Genomic DNA, 21,170 nt, shown 5'->3' on the forward strand with positions numbered 1-21,170 from the left:
AGTGATATTTCAGTGAAACCAACCACTTCTCAAACTGGCATAAGGTGAGTGATATCTGTTCAATGTTTGCTGAATATACTACACATCTCTCTCTATTCTCTGTATGTGGTGAAATTAGATTTTTCACTGCTACACCTGGATAAGCATACATCTGTGCACCTGTGCAAGGGTGCAAATCATTGGGAATTATACTGAGGACCACAGATCTCCCAAAGCTCATGTGGGCACAAACAAGGACAACCGCTACTATCTGTGTGCCACTGCAAGCCTCGATACACTCCTTAACATAAAAACTCTGATGACATGAGACATGTGGAACAGTGCGCCCAATTGACAGCAACAAGCCACTCGACCCAAAATGTATTAGTTAATAAGCAGGTTATTGTAGGAGGATATTTAAAGTAGGCTGTCCATTCAAAGTTAAAAATAAAGTTTGTAATAATTTAGGGATTATTGCTGAAGATCAGCAATCTATATTTGATGACTACACTTGACAATTTAAGCTAAGCTGACATCTAATTACTATTAATCATATAGTTATCATTTAGTTCTATATATAGTTTTATAATTCATATGCTGATTTTGATTTTTTTAACTGTTCTGCAGGCTTAACTTTATAAATTAGTTTATATACGTTTTAATTTTCTTGCTTTGGTTTTATTAAAAGAAAAAAAATAACTGCTGTAACATACTTGATTAGTTATTTCTTGTGAGAGTGTCATTTTCCTCGGCATCAATGAACTATATACATAAGTCAGGTCTATGTATGAAATATAGTTTCAATTTTGTTTTGTTATTGCAGTTTGTGTTTGAATCTTCTCAACAACAGATCCCCTACAGCAGATGTAACCCTCGTGAGGACAAATGTATTAATGATGAGTGTAGTTTTTTATCGTAATAATGATAATATAGTGTAATAATTATTGAAATACTTTATGAGTATTTAGAAAAACATAATAATTTTAAAAGAATTGTAAAAAAGTAGACTGTCTATGTAAGTTTATTTTAACCCCTTAAAAATAGGGGTTTTTTTACACCACAGGACCAGACCAATGGTTCATGTTTTTACAAAGTTTCTCTGTCTCTCTTTCTCGATTAGTGCAGGCCACACACACTCAGAGTGGATGCCGCCAAATGCTGAAATGTGTTCTACATCAAACTGCCTGTCCTCTATTGCCCCGCTTACTATGGTGTTATAATAAGCAACATCAGCACGGTTGTAAAGCACACCGCCGCTGTACTCTGGAGAGCAGTGGAAACGTGTTCTCTGAAGTGACAAATCTGGATTTGGCAGATGCCAGGAGAACGCTGGTTATCAGAATGCATAGTATCTACGGTAAACATTTAGAGAGATTGCATTTTAGAAATGCTGGGTTTACTGGCACATTTTTATGCATTATTATTTCATACCTTGATTGGTTAGACAGTTATACCGTAGTAGTCGTCTTTGCAGTGACTTCACCGATCTACAACAACGTCACTGAGGAAAGGACAAAACCAGCTGGGTCTGTCTAGTCCAGAGGTGGCCAAACTGTGGCTTTTTAATATTAGTACGTTTAGATGGGAAGGTCTGGACAAAAAAATAAAAAATTGGCAACATGTTTTATATGATAAATAGTATTTTATAATTAATAAGGATATATATTTAGAATATTTAATGTTTTGTCTATTTTTCTGCACAGATTAATTTCTTATATGTATAATTAAAATAACATTATTTAGCAATATTGATAAAATGTGTTAAGGCAGCTGATGTTTATATGTGTGTGTATATATGTATGTACAGTATCTCACAAAAGTGATAACACCCCTCACATTTTTGTATTTTATTATATTTTTTTTAATGTGACAACACTGAAGAAATGACACTCTGCTACAATGTAAAGTAGTGAGTGTACAGCCTGTATAACAGTGTAAATTTGCTGTCCCCTCAAAATAACTCAACACACAGCCATTAATGTCTAAACCTTGGCAACAAAAGTGAGTACACCCCTAAGTGGAAATGTCCAAATTAGGCCCAATTAGCCATTTCCCCTCACTGGTGTCATGTGACTCGTTAGTGTTACAAGGTCTCAGGTGTGAATGTAATAATATATATGCATTTTTAAACAAACACGCAAGGCCTTTGATGAAGCCTGATTGGCAAGCCAAACACTGAAATTCATTCCTTCCGTTGGCGCGAGGTTAAACAAGGAATTTGGAACAATTGTAATATTGATTTGTTTAAGCTGTATATGTGAGTCTTCAGAAGGTGTTCTCACCACTCTGCTCTGTAAGCATTGACTTTTACTTTTGTTTGGAAGAATAAATATATCGTCTTAACGGATGTGCCTCAAATCTTTTACCAGTTTCAACCTTTGCGCTGCAAGATTGAACCCTTTCTTTGCATATTCTGGAAAACCCAACCCTAGACGAATTAAATGTCATAATCTTTCCTCTTTTGTCATTGGAAGAATATTAAATTTGGGCAATAAATTGTGTTGTTTGGGTACACCGGGATGTTCTGTGGTTCCAGTAAGAATGTGAAATAAATAGCAATAAGCTGAAATACTGAAAACATTTGTTTACATGAACAATTGTTTATTTTGTTGAACTGGACCCTGTCAACCACTTAATATAATTATGACACATTATACACACAGCGAGCGTACATATATATGGAAATAATTATACCGTTATGTTTTGTCGTTGCCTCTTTGTTGGTGTTGTAGCTGTCTGGGTGCTGTACACACCTGTGTGCTAAGCCAGACTTCCTTCTACTTTGTCTCGGAAAGCATTCTGTGTGTAGTAATAATAAAGGGAAGTGTCAATGTTTAAAAATGGTTTCATGTAGGGCTGCAACAACTAATCAATAAAATCGATAATAATCGATAATGAAATTCGTTGCCTACGAATTTCATTATCGATTAGTTGAATCGATTATTATCGATTATAAAATGAGGGATTTTTCAGAGCAAACGCTCTGAAAAATCCCCCTCATTATATAATCCGTTTTACTGACTCACCGTCTCACAGCAGCAGCTCCTACTTACTCCCCCTCCCTGTAATCACTATGACAACTGGCCCCGCCCCTTCCTTCTCCAGGCCAGAACCACATGGCTGTGACACTCATCTAACTGTAAGTATATATATATATATATATATATAAGTATGTTATATATATATGTTAATATTTGGGCTACTGAAAGTTAGGGGAGGTGGGGGTTAATTTAGGGGCAGTTATGGTTAATGGGGTGTTTAGGGGCAGCTATGGTTAATGGGGTGTTTAGGGTTAATTTAGGGGCAGTTGTGGTTAATGGGGTGTTTGGGGTTAATTTAGGAACAGCTGTGGTTAATGGGGTGTTTGGGGTTAATTTGAGCCAGTTGTGGTTAATGGGGAGTTTAGGGTTAATTTAGGGGATGCTGTGGTTGATGGGGTCTTTAGGGTTAATTTAGGGGATGCTGTGGTTAATGGGGAGTTTAGGGTTAATTTAGGGTAGCTTTGATGGGGTATTTAGAGTTAATTTAAGGGTAGTTATGGTTAATGGGGTGTTTAGGGTTAATTTAATGAGAACTGAGGGTTAATTTAATAAAGTTAACTTAAGGTGCAGTTAGAGATAAAGGGGGGGCAAACTAAGGGGAATCTAAATCCTGGGGGCAGTGAAGTGACATATCTGGGGGTAAAAGGCATATGTGGGGAGGGCAGTGTGGCATGTCTGGGGAGGACGGAGTGATGTATCAGGGTGTATAAAGCGTATCAGGCACAGTGGCATGTCTGGGGGTAGAGTGAAGTGGCATATGTGAGGAGGGCAGGGTGGCATGTCTGGGAAGGATGGAGTGGTCTATCGGGGTATAAGGCGTATCAGGCACAGAGGCATATGGGGGGTAGAGGGGAGTGGCAGATGTGGGAGGTGGCGTGGCAGATGTGGGAGGTGGCGTGGCATATGTGGGAGGCAGCGTGGCATATGTGGGAGGCAGCGTGGCATGTCTGGGAGGCAGGGTGGCAAGCCTGGGCTCAAATGTGCATAAATTGGGGGGGGGGGCTAGTTGGGAAATAAAGACAAGAAATGCATTTTATCAAAGTTTTTTTTATTCTGCTGTTTGTATTTAACATCATTTGTTTATTAAATTATTTTAAATAAATGAAAAATTTACATTAATATTTTTTATCCGATTAATCGAAAAAATAATCGGCCAACTAATCGATTATGAAAATAATCGTTAGTTGCAGCCCTAGTTTCATGTATTTTCTCGACGGTTAACTAGCTCAGTTACCCACTACAAACTCACACTTTTCAACAACAATTCTTTTATGTAGGTGTGTTTTTATAGACTATAAGTTAAACCATGATCAGCAAAAAAATCAAGCAGGTAACCTTTTATAAATGGACAGAACACACACACAAAATCTTTGTTACATTGCACACACTTGTAGTTCTCTCTGAACTTACTGTGCTAACCCTTTCAGTGTCAACCTTGTAACCTTGTATGTGATCCATGGATAGTAAAGTGGAACCCACGTACCAACAATAATCTCATGCTGTGTGCTACTGGAGGGTCCCCTCCACAATCGTTGGAAAGGTAAAATAAAACCAAAAGCTGTTGCATGCTGCCGACTTACTTACTGTGAGATCAGGTGGCCATTATAGTTGAAAAAAATTTGGTGTGCTAACTTTTACTTAGCACTTTCCTGGGCAATCTTTGAAGGGTTGCTCCTGTGGGTGTGGTTTCATAATGTAGGAGAAAAAAAAAACATGTGAATATAAAGAAGAGCAAGGAGGAATGAGGAGAGGTGGAAGAATGAAATGGACACAGAAAAAAGACAGGTAAGTTACATCTGTACACTTACTCTAACAGAGACACTTATACTAACAATGACTCTCGCACATCTACCCAACACTGACACACCACAAACATAGACATACTTACACAGAAACACGCAAGCACCTTTACACTCACATTAACATACACACAAACACATTCAGTCATGGACACACACATGCACTCACACCCACTTACAGCAACATTCATAGGCACACAAGGCATACGCCCGGATACTAACATCAAGAGATGCCTTGCTTACTCCACAGGGTCACAGAATTGTTGTAAAAGGCATGTGTTGTTGTTAATTCAAAATTAAAGTACTTTACTTAAAGGGTATAAAGAAGGTACTTAATGTGTATTCTGGTTTCCTGATATAGTCCAATGCATGTCTAATTTTGGGCTGGATTAACGTAGGGGCTGATGAAGCTGCAACTCCACACGACCACCAGAGCCGTCTTTAACTTAGCGAAAAGCCTGCAGCAACCAGGGACGCTGGGGTCGCAACAGAGACTGGGACTGCCACTCCAGGCAGCTTCCTGTTGGCTGCCATTGCCATGAGGTCGATCTGTGAAGTACCTCAGTCTCTTGTGACCTGCAGAAATATTGCAGTGCTCAGGCTCCATTCTCCTGAACACTGATACGATAATTACTCAATCAATCAATTAACGAGAATTGTTTAACCACAGAACAGATTGATATCAGTAACACTGATACAATAATTAATCAATTAACGAGGCTACAATTAATAGTTTGTCTATCCATCTCTTTCCGATGTCTTTTTTCCCCACGGGGTTCTGTTCCACAAAGATATATTCCTGTGGAAAGAAGAATATATATATTTATTTAACACATTAGATCTTCAAATCAATATCAATTTACATTGCTACTAGGTTGTTACATTGTTTCACTTACCCACTTCAGTTTGGACAGACTCCAAACCACAAACACAGATGTCCTCTATCTTGATTCTGCCTGTCTGCTTTTTTTTGACTTTATGAATTATCTATCTTGTATACTTACCGATCACGAATATTGGTGATTACGATTCCCGATGATACGATGGAATGGAGATTTCCACAACGTTCGTTGTCAATTTGTCTTGAGGCACCTAAAAGACAACAACTAATAAAGAAAAAAGGGAAAAAAAAGATCAAACGTGATGACGTAGGGATGACGTAAACAGAGGAAGACGGCGAGCGGGGACCTTTAAAAACCGCAAAGACACAGACGGGATACAGATTGAATTTTAAATTTCTCCTGAGGAAGCCGAGATCAAAATCTGCGAAACGCGTTGAGAAACTTTAATATAATTGAAATTTGGACTTCAAAAGGACTTGCTGATTTACCTTTACGAAGGACAAAAAAAAACAAATATTATTTTTACGGCACTATTTCGTTTCCTATTCTTAACACAGAAACTCCAAGACAAGAAAAAGTCTGGATTTTTGATGAGCGATCACTTTCAAGTACACTTGTGAGTGCAATTAATATCATAATTTTTAATTTTTGTTTGAATTTATTACACTATATTTGTTTTATTTTTTCCCCACATATCTATGTGCCCCGTTTTTTTGTCTATACTCCATTCTCCTTGAAGGACAGATGTTCTGCTGAGGTAATCTGCAGTAATGTTCTCCTTTCCATGAATGAACATGTCCGAAAAGGTGGGAGAGATGGAACCCACTTCCCGATCTTCTGAAGAAGAGCCCTGAATTGAAGACTGTGCCGTCTTGCTTCTTCAGGAAAGCCACCACCGTGCGATTGTCTGAAAGAACTCTCACTGCTTTTCCCTGTAACCTGGATTGCCAAGAAAGGAGCGCCTTCCAGACTGCCAGAAGTTCCAGCACATTGATATGAAGACAATGTTGGTCAAACCAAAAACCCCAACCGGATAAGATGGCGTCTGTAGACACTACTGTCCAAACGGACTCGGTTCAAACCAGACCTGAATTCAGTCTTTTCATCTGGAGCCACCATCTGAGGGAAAGACAAATGCTGGCTGGAATGGCAACCTACCTTGAGAGGGCTGGAATGGATCGATCCCATGTCCTCAGGATGAAACAATGTTGTGGACGCATATGAAGAAGAGCCCATGCCAGGGCAGGCATCGTAGACACCACCATTCCCAGAAGGCCCATGAGCAACCTCAGGCTGGAGAGACGTCTGGGAAAAAAGTAAACGGGAAAGGCTGGTGATATTCTGAATCTTGTCCCCTGGCAAAAAGATCTTTTGACAGCGAGTATCCAGGATAAACCCCAGGAAAGGAATCGTTCTGGTAGGAAGCAGACAGGATTTTTTAAAATTGACAATCCATCCCAAATCCTGAAGCAGGCAAACAGTCCTGTGAATCTGGTGGGAGAGAAGATCTGGAGAGCTTGCTGCCAGACACTAATCATCTAAATAAGGGACCATCTTGATTCCTTCCTTGCTCAGGAAGGCAACAATCCCTGGCAGCAGTTTGGTGAAGATTCTTGGAGCTGAAGAAAGACCAAAAGGGAGAGCCTGGAACTGGAAATGAAGAGTCCATTTCGTAGATGGAATGGCCACACAAAGAAACTTCTGCGACTCCCCCCCCCCCGATGGGAACTTGAAGATAGGCATCCTGAAAATCTAGAGTATCGAGAAAGTCTCCTCAGGAAAGAAGTTCTATGGTGGACGTGACAGACTCCATCATGATCTTCCTGTAAGCCACAAAACGGTTGAGAAACGTGAGATCTATAATGAGTCTGAAATCTCCTGATGATTTGGGAACAATGAAGAAGTGGGAGTAAACCCCTCTTCCTCTTTGGTCTGGAGGCACAGGGATCAACACTTGCTTTATCACGAACTCTTGAACAAGGTCCCGAAGTGCCATTCTCCTGGATCCGCAGGTGGCATAGAAAAAACGCTCTGGGGGAGAACTGACAAGCTCCAGACCCTACCCTCTGGAAATGATGCCCAGGGTCCAGGCGTCCAAACAAAAAAGAGTCCATTGGTGAAGAGAACTCTTCAGCCTACCCCCTATCAAAATGTTTCTGGCGTCATGCTTTCTTAGAAGAACCGTCCACCTGTTTAAAGGAGGAGGGTCTGCCTCTACCACGAAAAGACCGACATCTGGAGCCACAGGGCCTATCCCGAAATGTGGGCTGGGGTCTGGAATCCTGACCTCTAGATGCCCTAAACGGGTTGGGACGAAAACATGGCAGAGGTTTATGCAAGAAATACTTGGCACTAGTGGCTTCCTCCAACAAAACTTCTAACTCCTTCCCAAATAGTTCTTTCCCAGAGAACGGTATCCCACACAAATGGTGCTTGGAGGCTGAGTCTGCTGACTAAGATTTGAGCCATAAAGCCCTTCTGGAGACTTCGGATAAGGCAGAGGCCCTAGCAGCCATACGGACGGATTCCATAGCAGAATCACACAAGAACTCAGCCGTACTCTTCACATCTGAAATTCCTCCGGAGAACCTCTTCGTCTCCTGCACCCCTCATGATATCTTCCTCAATCTGCTCACCACGGACCCTGCGGCGATTAACCCTATCCCAGACCTGGCAGAGCCTCTCATATGCTACCGGGAGTGACAGGGGAAATCTAGTTCCCGTCCAGCCAAGGGACCTTTATATCTCCATCTAATAATGGTCCTTAACAAGAATAAGAATCCCTTACACTGCAGAACAATTGTAGCTCCAGCTCACAAAGGTCCATTACAATAACTAAAAACTATTTGATAAGCATATTTTCTTCTAACTATATATATGCAGTGTATTTGCTATGTTTATAAAGTGATTGCATGATATATACGTTATTTCACATTTTGTCCATAAGATAAAAAAACTTAACTGCTCAGCATCCATGTGTAGTGGATAAAGATGACATCAGACATACACACCAGGAAAGGCTCTGCCACACTGACACACACACCAGGACAGGCTCTGCCACACCAACACACAGTCACACACACTAAGACAGACACTGACACTCACATCCGGACCGGCTAAGCTACAAAAAAAAAAAAGTATTTTCCACACTGCTTTGTCGTTGACCCCCCCTTTTGTGTTTTTGCCCCCTTGTGTACTATGTGTGTATATGTCCCCAGCCTGCAATCCCTTTAGTATTGATTTATGAAAGGGGCCCAGCTGCCCCCTTGTGTATTGATGCTGCCAGCCCAGATAAAACGCTGTTCTGCAGTATGGGGGGTATAAATGTAACTGGTTCCCTTCCATGAGTCTATACATCCCCATACTGAAGGGCAGCATTTTATCTGGGCTGGTCAACAATATGTAAAAGTTATGCGTGTCCTGAAAAACATGGCCGATGTGGTCACCCTAATGCCCCCGCACCCTTGTGTATTGCCCTAAGCTAGCCCCCCATTATATATTTAGCATACCACCCAGCCCCCCATTAAGTATTGATTTATATGATGCCCCCCGCCAGCACATGCTTGGGAATTAATGCCCCCTCATTATCATCTCAGCCCTGGCACCCAGATTGCATCCACAGGACCTGGCCACAGAGTGGAAGCTTGCCATCTTTGCCCACAAACCGCATGCATGTGGCATCCTAGCCTTAAACAGCCTCCCTGTGCCATGCCCCCCCCACTTACACATCCATACTATCACAGATATATTCATTAATTATTAATTCACAAATATCAGGTAGGGGCCTGGAGCTGCAGCTCCATCAGCCCCTACGTTAATCTGGCCCTGTTTGATGTGATAAATTGGAGTGACCAGGTTCAAAGTCCAAATAGGATATAAGCAGACTGACCAAATTGAGAGAGGAAAAAAAAGCGCCACAACCAGAACCTACGCGTCGGTGGCATCACTGTACTCCGGGGGATGTCGTTGAATACGTATCGTGTGTTTGACCAGAAGCTACACATTTATAACTCAAGTACAATTTGTGTGAAAAAACACAGCACAAATTACCACCCCAAACTTTGGCAAAGGTTAGTGTAACGGGTTCACCAAGAGAGCTGTAGTAACTCCCAGAGATCACCCACATTTATCCTCCTGTCGTCCCCGGAATAACTTCCAGCACCAGTCAGCATGCGCACCTTGGAACCCTGCTATGTGTACCCAATAAGTAGACACAACTACCTTGAACTGAGTACAGCAGGAATGAACAGTTTATTGACATAGACTGATATATCCACAGAACAGCATTAACATAAATTAACAGATACATGCATACAACCCAGCCTTTAATCCCCAGGCAGCAATCCTATTGATGGGAGTAATTAAACAATGGAGTTCCTGCCTGTGCTATCTTTGTTTGGTAGCCGGGCTGGAGTCATCTCTGACTACCTTGGGCCCCTGTATGACAGCTCATTCTGTCAAAGTTAGTGGTACAAATCATAAAGAGAAATGGTTAAAATACCAGCACTTGAAATACCTTGGGCCGTCTAGTTTTCAGAATTATATGGTTTGATGGTGTAAATTGAATTGTCCAGCTTCAAAGACATGGGGGCAGAAGGACCAGATGTCAAAATTCCAAGTTGAAAACCTGAATTGTGCATGTGCCAATTGTGGCCTTTTAGCCCTGAAAAAACCTACAACACCCAATATGGGCAATATCACTGTACTCAGGAGATGTTGCTAAACACATATTGGGGTGTTTGGCAGTGAAATATACCAGCAACTGTAAATGTATACCCAGTAGCGTACCTAGCGGGGGGGCGGTCCGCACCGGGTGCCGCTCATCACGGGGGTGCCGATTTGCAGGCACCCCTCCAGAGACGGACAGTAATGTCCGCCGCTGGAGGAGCAAGCTCGCAAGGGAGCGGTATCGAAGGTCTTTAACAGACCTCCGATACCGCTCCCTTGCGATCCGGGCGGCAACAGCTGCTGTGCGCCGGGATTTGTTGTCAGATCCCGGCGCACAGCACGGAAGCCGCGCCCACCGCTGTCCGTGCCCTCTGACCCGGAAGAAGACAGAGAAGACAGAAGAACTGAAGAAGAGGAGCGAAGAAGAGGAAAAGAAGCTGAAAGAAGAAAGGAAAGGTAGGAAAGCATTAAGTGAGAGTGGATTGGTATGTGTGTGGATTAGTATATATGTGTGGATTAGTATATATGTGTGGTTTGGTATATGTGTGGTTTGGTATATGTGCGGATTAGTATATATGTGTGGTTTGGTATATGTGTGGTTTGGTATATGTGTGGATTACTATATATGTGTGGTTTGGTATATGTGTGGATTAGTATATATGTGTGGATTGGTATATGTGTGGATTGGTATATGTGTGGATTGGTATATGTGTGGATTAGTATATATGTGTGGTTTGGTATATGTGTGGATTAGTATATATGTGTGGTTTGGTATATGTGTGAATTAGTATATATGTGTGGATTAGTATATATGTGGATTAGTATATATGTGTGGATTGGTATATGTGTGGATGGTTATATGTGTGGATTGGTATATATGTGTGGATTGGTATACGTGTGGATTAGTGTATGTGTGTGGATTGGTATACGTGTGGATTGGTATATATGTGTGGATTGGTATGTCTGTGGATTGGTATATATGTGTGGATTGGTATGCGTGTGGGTTGGTATGCGTGTGGATTGGTTTATGTGTGGATTAGTATATATGTGTGGTTTGGTATATGTGTGGATTGGTATATATGTGTGGATTGGTATCTACGTGTGGATTGGTATACGTGTGGATTGGTATACATGTGGATTAGTGTATGTGTGTGGATTGGTATGTCTGTGGATTGGTATGTCTGTGGATTGGTATATATGTGTGGATTGGTATGCGTGTGGATTGGTATGCGTGTGGATTGGTATGCGTGTGGATTGGTATGCGTGTGGATTGGTATGCGTGTGGATTGGTATATGTGTGGATTGGTGTATGTGTGGATAAGTATACGTGTGGATTGGTGTGCGTGTGGGTTGGTATATGTGTGGATTAGTATATATGTGTGGATTGGTGTATGTGTGGATTGGTATACATGTATGGATTGGTAATTTTGTGGATTGGTATACGTGTGGATTGGTAAGTGTGTGAGAGTGACGGGTGTTATGCTGTACCATTTCCAATGAATTTTTCATTATATAATTATGCTCTAAAGTACATCATAACTCCCATCACTCTATACTGTTCCATACAGTGGCAGAGCTGGGAGGCAGAGGCCTTGCACCCCCACTGCAGGACTCCTGAAAGGTAAGTGAACTTCAAAGAGGGAGAGGGTAGATAGTTAGGAGGGGGTAGATAAGGAGAATGAGTGAGATGGGGGATAGGGGGTAGATAGGGCAGAAGGGAGTGAGAAGGGGTAGATAGGGCAATCATACTCCTATCATGCCAAGTCTGCGAGTATATCCTGGAATCTGGGTATGCCTGGGCATCATAGGAATGTGATTGCTGTTAACAAGAAAATATTGTTAATATACACAGGCTTTTATTTGCCCGGGTGCTCCAAAAATAGCCAGATATATGTTTCCAAAGAAAAAATGGGCACTCACAGGTCTTTGCCTTGAGAAAGGACCGGGGGTGGTCCGAAACGTTGGCCGTGCTGATTGAAATAAACTAGTGTTTAATGCACTTTACTGCAAAGACCCGTGAGTGCCCATTTTTTTCTTTGGTTACATATATAAAATATATATAAAATAGCAAAATGCTACTTGTACTTATTGCTCTATAACTTGCAAAAAACACTGGGTATTTCTGAACTCAGGACAAATAGCATGTATTTGCTCGTCTTCTAATCGGGGTCGTCTTCTAATCAGAGAGGTCTGATTATGAGACTAAGATCCAGATCCCCCGCAGGGGACCTGGATCCTCCTGTCTCCCCACCCCATTTAACACCCCCCCCCCCACACGCACACACCGGTACCGGTGCTTCCTGCTGTATTGCCGGGGCAGCGGGTTGACGTCTACGCGATGTGCGTAGAGAACATCCGCTGCAGTCGGAAGGAGGTGTGGCTAGCAGCGGGGGTTGTCTGCGTCCGTCGCGCAGACCTTCCCCGAGTGTCAGAGATCAGAGTTCCCCGCACCGGTGCTGGGGGACTCTGATCTCTGACAGCCGGGGAAAGTATGCGCGACGGACGCAGACAAACCCCCACTGCAAACTCCACCTCCTTCCGGCTGCAGCGGAAGGAGACGTCAACCCGCTGCCCTGGCAATACAGCAGGAAGCATCGGTACCGGTAAGTAAGTGTGTGTGTGTGTTAAATGGGATTTCTGGAATGCCTTATACCCCTATATGCCACTCTGGCATTTAGGGGGTTAAAATGCATGTTATGGGGCATATAGGGAGGTATAAGGCAATATTCAGATTTTGGGGGTATAAGTTAATATTCAGATTTTGGGGGGTCGTCTTATAATCAGGGTCGTCTTATAATTGAGCAAATACGGTATTTAGCAGGTTTTTGTCATTAGCTTTTATAGATGACTAAAAAAAATTCAAATAAAACAGACTGCTTTTTTAAATTTTTCATCATATTTTATTATCTCCTTTTATAAGAAATTACATGATATCACAAAAATGGTATCTGAAGAAAGCAATAAATACCTCGTGTGGGTAGACTAATTGGGAGAGGAGAAAATCACAGCTGGGGTGCAGGTTGGCAAAGAGAAGAAAATATAAAAGAGGCATCTCAGTTTTTATTAAATATGAAATAGTTTACATGAATTAATATTTACTACTAAAATGCACACGCAGAGAGAGAGAGACACGCACACGCAGAGAGAGAGAGACACGCACACGCAGAGAGAGAGACACAGAAAGTGAGAGAGAGAGAGAGAGCCACACACACACACAGAGAGAGACACACACACACACAGAGAAAGAGAGAGACACACACACAGAGAGAGAGCCACACACACAGAGAGAGACACACACACAGAGAGAGAGCCACACACACAGAGAGAGAGAGCCACACACACAGAGAGAGAGAGCCACACACACACACACACACAGAGAGCCACACACACAGAGAGAGAGAGCCACACACACACAGAGAGCCACACACACACAGAGAGCCACACACACACAGAGAGCCACACACACAGAGAGACACACAGAGAGAGAGAGAGACAGACACACACACACAGAGAGAGACACACAGAGAGAGACAAAGAGAGACACACACACAGAGAGACATAGAGAGAGAGAGAGACACACACACACACAGAGAGACACACAGAGAGAGAGAGAGACAAAGAGAGAGAGAGACACAGAGAGAGAGAGACACAGAGAGAGAGAGAGAGAGAGAGAGAGAGAGAGAGAGAGAGACACTGAGTGGATATGAATGCATTCTCAGCTGAACAGTGATTTAAATCTCCAATTCTATGGCGATGCTCACAGACAGAGCTCTGCAAAAATCAAATAATACGGGATTTATCTTAAAGATTCAAGTTTTCTTCTGCCTCCAGAATGTTCTCCGTTTTCAGTAACTGCAAAGACTGCAGCATTCTGTCAAAGCTTCATCCTCACATCCCACTTTACAATAGCTACACACAGTACAATCATCACAGCGCGCTTCCAATCATCTGCATTTCCTGTTTAGCAGCTTCCTGTCGTACTTTCTACAATGTGACCATGGGTAGGAACTAACTGTGCTCTTTCCTGTCAGCCAACCACCCGAGACGGGTCAATGGAGAAACCGGAAGTGCAGTTTTAACAGCATCCGTTCCCCGGTAGTAGTTTGACAGCTTTGTATTGAATAATACTTGTGAAGATGGCGCTTCGGCCAGGAGCTGGAGCCGGTGGTAGCGGCGGAGGCGGCAGGTGAGAGTCTTTAAGGCATTTGTTACTTTGATGTAGGTCGCGGTGTATGTTTTACCTGCTTTAACTTTAACAGTGTTTTGATGCTGAATGTAAAGATAGATTACATTATATGAGGCGGTAAATACATAAACATTATGTTATCGATTTATTTTTACTAGTTTTTTGGAGGTTTGCAAAGCTTGTTATGAGGGTTTTATGTAAGAGAGGATACGTTGCTGAAGCATGGAATGCTGCTCGATGCGTTGGAATGTGGATGTAATGGAATATTGTGTCACTGAGGCTGGGCGCCGGTAATACTATATGGCACTCATTAATTATATAGTACAGGGTGTTACAGAGTAAAACGAATGCTCCCAAGTAGATCATGTAGAAAGTTGTTGCATTTACAGCAGTCTACATGTGTGCATTCCATGAACTGTTTTCTGGGCTCTTCATTTTATTCTGAAAAGCATGTAAGTAGCATGTGCTCTCATCATACAAACTATATGTAGAAATGTAGTTTTGCTCTAGGATTGTATTTTGTTTTGTGTAATAAAAAACTGCTTATTAGGCAAACTTGTTAAGCTTTTGGTGTTAAATTTCAATTTTATTTAATTTAGTAACAAATGGCCTCATATAAAAATGAGGTTTTTATTCGAGGTATTACACCTCGCTGGCAGTACTTGTGGAAGTAGTGAAGGAAAAGGCAGATTGACTAAAAAACACATGAATAAAGTACACTAATTGCTTACTAAAATGTTAAAAAGTGCTTATAAAATGTGAAGTAATGGACACATCTAGAGAGAATCTCCATTCGAGGTGAGAATCCAGAAATGAATACCGGTCGCCTTCATTGTTTATTTGCAGTTGATTTCTATGTGCAGCTTCCCCTTTAAATTTTTAGTCTTGGTTCCTTTGTGATGATTCTCTCACTGTGATGTCATAGAGTGGAGATGCTGTAAAGGCAGCATCCTGCTAACAGTAGTATACATTTAATGCAAGGTCGTGAAGCAGAAGGGAGATTGCAAACCCTGGCTTAACGGCTCGCAAACAAAATGTATCTATTTGGACTACTTTTTTGTTATTTAGCAATGGCAAAAGAAACATATGATATTGACTTACAAAACCTGAAAGCTGTGACCGTCCCCGACCGGCTTAAAGGTGTATCTGTCAAGATGGTTGTAGAATCTTCCCCGTGCAGCACTTCTTGTGGACTTGGTAACAAGAAAGAAAAGCGTTGCATTGTGGGACCATCAGGGAAGAGGGAGGACTGTGAAACCGTCAGCGTATCCTGTGTAGTGAGTTGGATTTGCGGCATGACGAGTTATACTCTGACCGTGGGACAGCCTTTTACTATGAACTGTCTGATTGTGCCTGCTGAAGGGCAATCAAATCAGGGGTTGAATTACTACTGGTACAACACCAAAGGTCAGGTAACAACCCAAGATGACCTATTTCGCCCACTCAGAATCAGGTACTTTAACATCACCTTTCCAGCCATCAAGGAGAGCGACGCCGGCTCATACCGTTGCGATGTGCAACACGCATTGGACTTTAAATTAATCAAGCGGGTTTACTATGCCGTCAAGGTGATCCCTCCTAGCCTGGTTAATCTGAACTACGGCAAATCTCTGATGCGTGAAAGTGAGCTGGAAGCAATGGCCGCACAAAAGCAGAAGTTAACCAAGGGCAACCTGTCGGAGAAAGTGAAGGCCATTTTGGAGTCGCACAATTTTATCATTTTTGGCGTCGGGGGTAGTGCTGCCGTCATTGTAGGTGGTGCATTTTGGGGATTTTTCTACCTAATTCGAAAACGCAGACGTAAAAGAAGAACGAATGACGTCGAAGATGGCGTCGACGACGATGATGACAGCGTCGACCATGATGACAGCGTCGACAGCGTCGACCATGATGACAGCGTCGACAGCGTCGACCATGATGACAGCGTCGACAGCGTCGACCATGATGACAGCGTCGACAGCGGCGACCATGATGACAGCGTCGACCATGATGACAGCGTCGACAGCGTCGAACATGATGACAGCGTCGACAGCGGCGACCATGATGACAGCGTCGACCATGATGACAGCGTCGACAGCGTCGACCATGATGACAGCGTCGACAGCGGCGACCATGATGACAGCGTCGACAGCGTCGACCATGATGACAGCGTCGACAGCGGCGACCATGTCGACAGCGGCGACCATGATGACAGCGTCGACCATGATGACAGCGTCGACAGCGTCGACCATGATGACAGCGTCGACAGCGTCGACCATGATGACAGCCTCGACAGCGTCGACCATGATGATAGCCTCGACAGCGTCGACCATGATGATAGCCTCGACAGCGTCGACCATGATGACAGCCTCGACAGCGTCGACCATGATGACAGCCTCGACAGCGTCGACCATGATGACAACGTCGACTATTTGTGATCGGTTTGCCGTTTGGTGTTGAGGAGAAGCAGCCGCCGGCGTTGAGAAGCAGCCGCTGGCGACAATCATGCTGGTCTTCCAACATAACCCCCAGAGTCTGGCTGAAAGGAGGAGAAACGTCCGCAATCTTAACATCGATATAAGTTGACTGATAGCTGTGCTTACTGTCACACGAACTCTTATCATCAACTGCGGAAGATTGTTGTTAAATAAAACTTTTAGTGCATGCTCATTGTTTCATATTTGTACTTGATTTTTAACCTGAAGTAGTAGTAAATATTTTTTTAAATAAGCAAACAAGCATTAAAATAATACAATTATCACAGTTTTAAAAATGGGCTTAATTCTGTGGAAAACAAAATAACAGTAACTTATGATATTCTCTAAAGAGGACAGTGTTGAGTGGAATGTCAACAAAGAATAATGCATATTAAAGGTACTTTTCCACACATCACTCCCATCTCCCAAAACAACTCAACAAATAAGGCTCTCTTCCCTTTACTGGCCATTACCGTGTTTTTTTTTTGTTAGACTTATTTAATAGGAGGGGCAGCTAAATACTGCTCAAACATAAATTGGTTCCAGTTCAACCCTTCTACCTAACCTTCCTACTCTTGATCCAAAAGTAGAAATATGGAACACTATATGTACAATTCGGTAAATATGATATGACTTGCACTTGACAGCTTGTCCCAAAAACAAATTTTATTAGCTTGGAAGCATTAAAGTTGTAGTTTAAACTCTTCCACTTATTAACTATTAATAACTATTAATTAACTATTAGGAAGTGCCAACACTGCCAGCTTTTCCTAGCCAGAAGGACTGAACTTACTGCATAATGCATAGTTGGATGTGTGAGGAGACTTTGAGAAAGATATTTTGGAACATAGAATTTTGTAGGTAAATCAGTGAGATTTCATATTTTCTTTGGGCTGTTAAAGGGATTTGTTCTCATTTGCAGATTATTCACACTGTTAAAGTTTCAGGAAATAATAAATCTTTGCTCGAATCTGAGTTGGTTGGAGGGGCTTGGGTTTTTTAAATAACAACATTAATTTGAGTCTCTATATGTTAAGTAAATAAATATTAGCACATCTGCCATATTCTTTAGCGTGAAAGCTGGATCACATAACAATAACATTTTCAATGAAGCTTTTTTCCGTTTTTATGGCAACAACCTATCAGCGCCTGCTTTTAGCATATATGCATAGTTTAATATTATTTTGCAGTTAACTTTAGACCCTGTAGCTGCTGTTTTGGTTTGCAGAGAAAACCTTGGTGTAGGTTTATAGATATTCCATTCATGTATGTTCCAAACACATTTCTGTTATCTGAGGATCGCTGTGCTTTAAAGAATGTATTTTTTTTAAAAATGGTGGTCTGTGTCTTTCTTATGTAGTGTGGTAAATCAGAAGATGATGATTTTCAAGATGCCTCTAAATCTGGACCCATTGATATTTCCTTCTCCGATTTCTAGAGTGATATTTCAGTGAAACCAACCACTTCTCAAACTGGCATAAGGTGAGTGATATCTGTTCAATGTTTGCTGAATATACTACACATCTCTCTCTATTCTCTGTATGTGGTGAAATTAGATTTTTCACTGCTACACCTGGATAAGCATACATCTGTGCACCTGTGCAAGGGTGCAAATCATTGGGAATTATACTGAGGACCACAGATCTCCCAAAGCTCATGTGGGCACAAACAAGGACAACCGCTACTATCTGTGTGCCACTGCAAGCCTCGATACACTCCTTAACATAAAAACTCTGATGACATGAGACATGTGGAACAGTGCGCCCAATTGACAGCAACAAGCCACTCGACCCAAAATGTATTAGTTAATAAGCAGGTTATTGTAGGAGGATATTTAAAGTAGGCTGTCCATTCAAAGTTAAAAATAAAGTTTGTAATAATTTAGGGATTATTGCTGAAGATCAGCAATCTATATTTGATGACTACACTTGACAATTTAAGCTAAGCTGACATCTAATTACTATTAATCATATAGTTATCATTTAGTTCTATATATAGTTTTATAATTCATATGCTGATTTTGATTTTTTTAACTGTTCTGCAGGCTTAACTTTATAAATTAGTTTATATACGTTTTAATTTTCTTGCTTTGGTTTTATTAAAAGAAAAAAAATAACTGCTGTAACATACTTGATTAGTTATTTCTTGTGAGAGTGTCATTTTCCTCGGCATCAATGAACTATATACATAAGTCAGGTCTATGTATGAAATATAGTTTCAATTTTGTTTTGTTATTGCAGTTTGTGTTTGAATCTTCTCAACAACAGATCCCCTACAGCAGATGTAACCCTCGTGAGGACAAATGTATTAATGATGAGTGTAGTTTTTTATCGTAATAATGATAATATAGTGTAATAATTATTGAAATACTTTATGAGTATTTAGAAAAACATAATAATTTTAAAAGAATTGTAAAAAAGTAGACTGTCTATGTAAGTTTATTTTAACCCCTTAAAAATAGGGGTTTTTTTACACCACAGGACCAGACCAATGGTTCATGTTTTTACAAAGTTTCTCTGTCTCTCTTTCTCGATTAGTGCAGGCCACACACACTCAGAGTGGATGCCGCCAAATGCTGAAATGTGTTCTACATCAAACTGCCTGTCCTCTATTGCCCCGCTTACTATGGTGTTATAATAAGCAACATCAGCACGGTTGTAAAGCACACCGCCGCTGTACTCTGGAGAGCAGTGGAAACGTGTTCTCTGAAGTGACAAATCTGGATTTGGCAGATGCCAGGAGAACGCTGGTTATCAGAATGCATAGTATCTACGGTAAACATTTAGAGAGATTGCATTTTAGAAATGCTGGGTTTACTGGCACATTTTTATGCATTATTATTTCATACCTTGATTGGTTAGACAGTTATACCGTAGTAGTCGTCTTTGCAGTGACTTCACCGATCTACAACAACGTCACTGAGGAAAGGACAAAACCAGCTGGGTCTGTCTAGTCCAGAGGTGGCCAAACTGTGGCTTTTTAATATTAGTACGTTTAGATGGGAAGGTCTGGACAAAAAAATAAAAAATTGGCAACATGTTTTATATGACAAATAGTATTTTATAATTAATAAGGATATATATTTAGAATATTTAATGTTTTGTCTATTTTTCTGCACAGATTAATTTCTTATATGTATAATTAAAATAACATTATTTAGCAATATTGATAAAATGTGTTAAGGCAGCTGATGTTTATATGTGTGTGTATATATGTATGTACAGTATCTCACAAAAGTGATAACACCCCTCACATTTTTGTATTTTATTATATTTTTTTTAATGTGACAACACTGAAGAAATGACACTCTGCTACAATGTAAAGTAGTGAGTGTACAGCCTGTATAACAGTGTAAATTTGCTGTCCCCTCAAAATAACTCAACACACAGCCATTAATGTCTAAACCTTGGCAACAAAAGTGAGTACACCCCTAAGTGGAAATGTCCAAATTAGGCCCAATTAGCCATTTCCCCTCACTGGTGTCATGTGACTCGTTAGTGTTACAAGGTCTCAGGTGTGAATGTAATAATATATATGCATTTTTAAACAAACACGCAAGGCCTTTGATGAAGCCTGATTGGCAAGCCAAACACTGAAATTCATTCCTTCCGTTGGCGCGAGGTTAAACAAGGAATTTGGAACAATTGTAATATTGATTTGTTTAAGCTGTATATGTGAGTCTTCAGAAGGTGTTCTCACCACTCTGCTCTGTAAGCATTGACTTTTACTTTTGTTTGGAAGAATAAATATATCGTCTTAACGGATGTGCCTCAAATCTTTTACCAGTTTCAACCTTTGCGCTGCAAGATTGAACCCTTTCTTTGCATATTCTGGAAAACCCAACCCTAGACGAATTAAATGTCATAATCTTTCCTCTTTTGTCATTGGAAGAATATTAAATTTGGGCAATAAATTGTGTTGTTTGGGTACACCGGGATGTTCTGTGGTTCCAGTAAGAATGTGAAATAAATAGCAATAAGCTGAAATACTGAAAACATTTGTTTACATGAACAATTGTTTATTTTGTTGAACTGGACCCTGTCAACCACTTAATATAATTATGACACATTATACACACAGCGAGCGTACATATATATGGAAATAATTATACCGTTATGTTTTGTCGTTGCCTCTTTGTTGGTGTTGTAGCTGTCTGGGTGCTGTACACACCTGTGTGCTAAGCCAGACTTCCTTCTACT

The 21,170-nt window shown here is 41.2% G+C and overlaps 1 long non-coding RNA gene across 1 annotated transcript; it reads left to right on the forward strand.

Moving 5' to 3' along the window:
• The first annotated feature begins 14,014 nt into the window (after positions 1-14,014).
• On the forward strand, positions 14,015-19,524 carry LOC128474523 (uncharacterized). Its single transcript, XR_008346357.1, has 3 exons — positions 14,015-14,515; positions 18,332-18,453; positions 19,212-19,524. It is a non-coding gene; the product is annotated as an uncharacterized LOC128474523 (long non-coding RNA).
• The last annotated feature ends 1,646 nt before the right edge of the window (positions 19,525-21,170 follow it).

Source organism: Spea bombifrons, chromosome 2, assembly GCF_027358695.1.
Source record: "Spea bombifrons isolate aSpeBom1 chromosome 2, aSpeBom1.2.pri, whole genome shotgun sequence".
Classification (NCBI taxonomy): Eukaryota; Metazoa; Chordata; class Amphibia; order Anura; family Pelobatidae; genus Spea; species Spea bombifrons.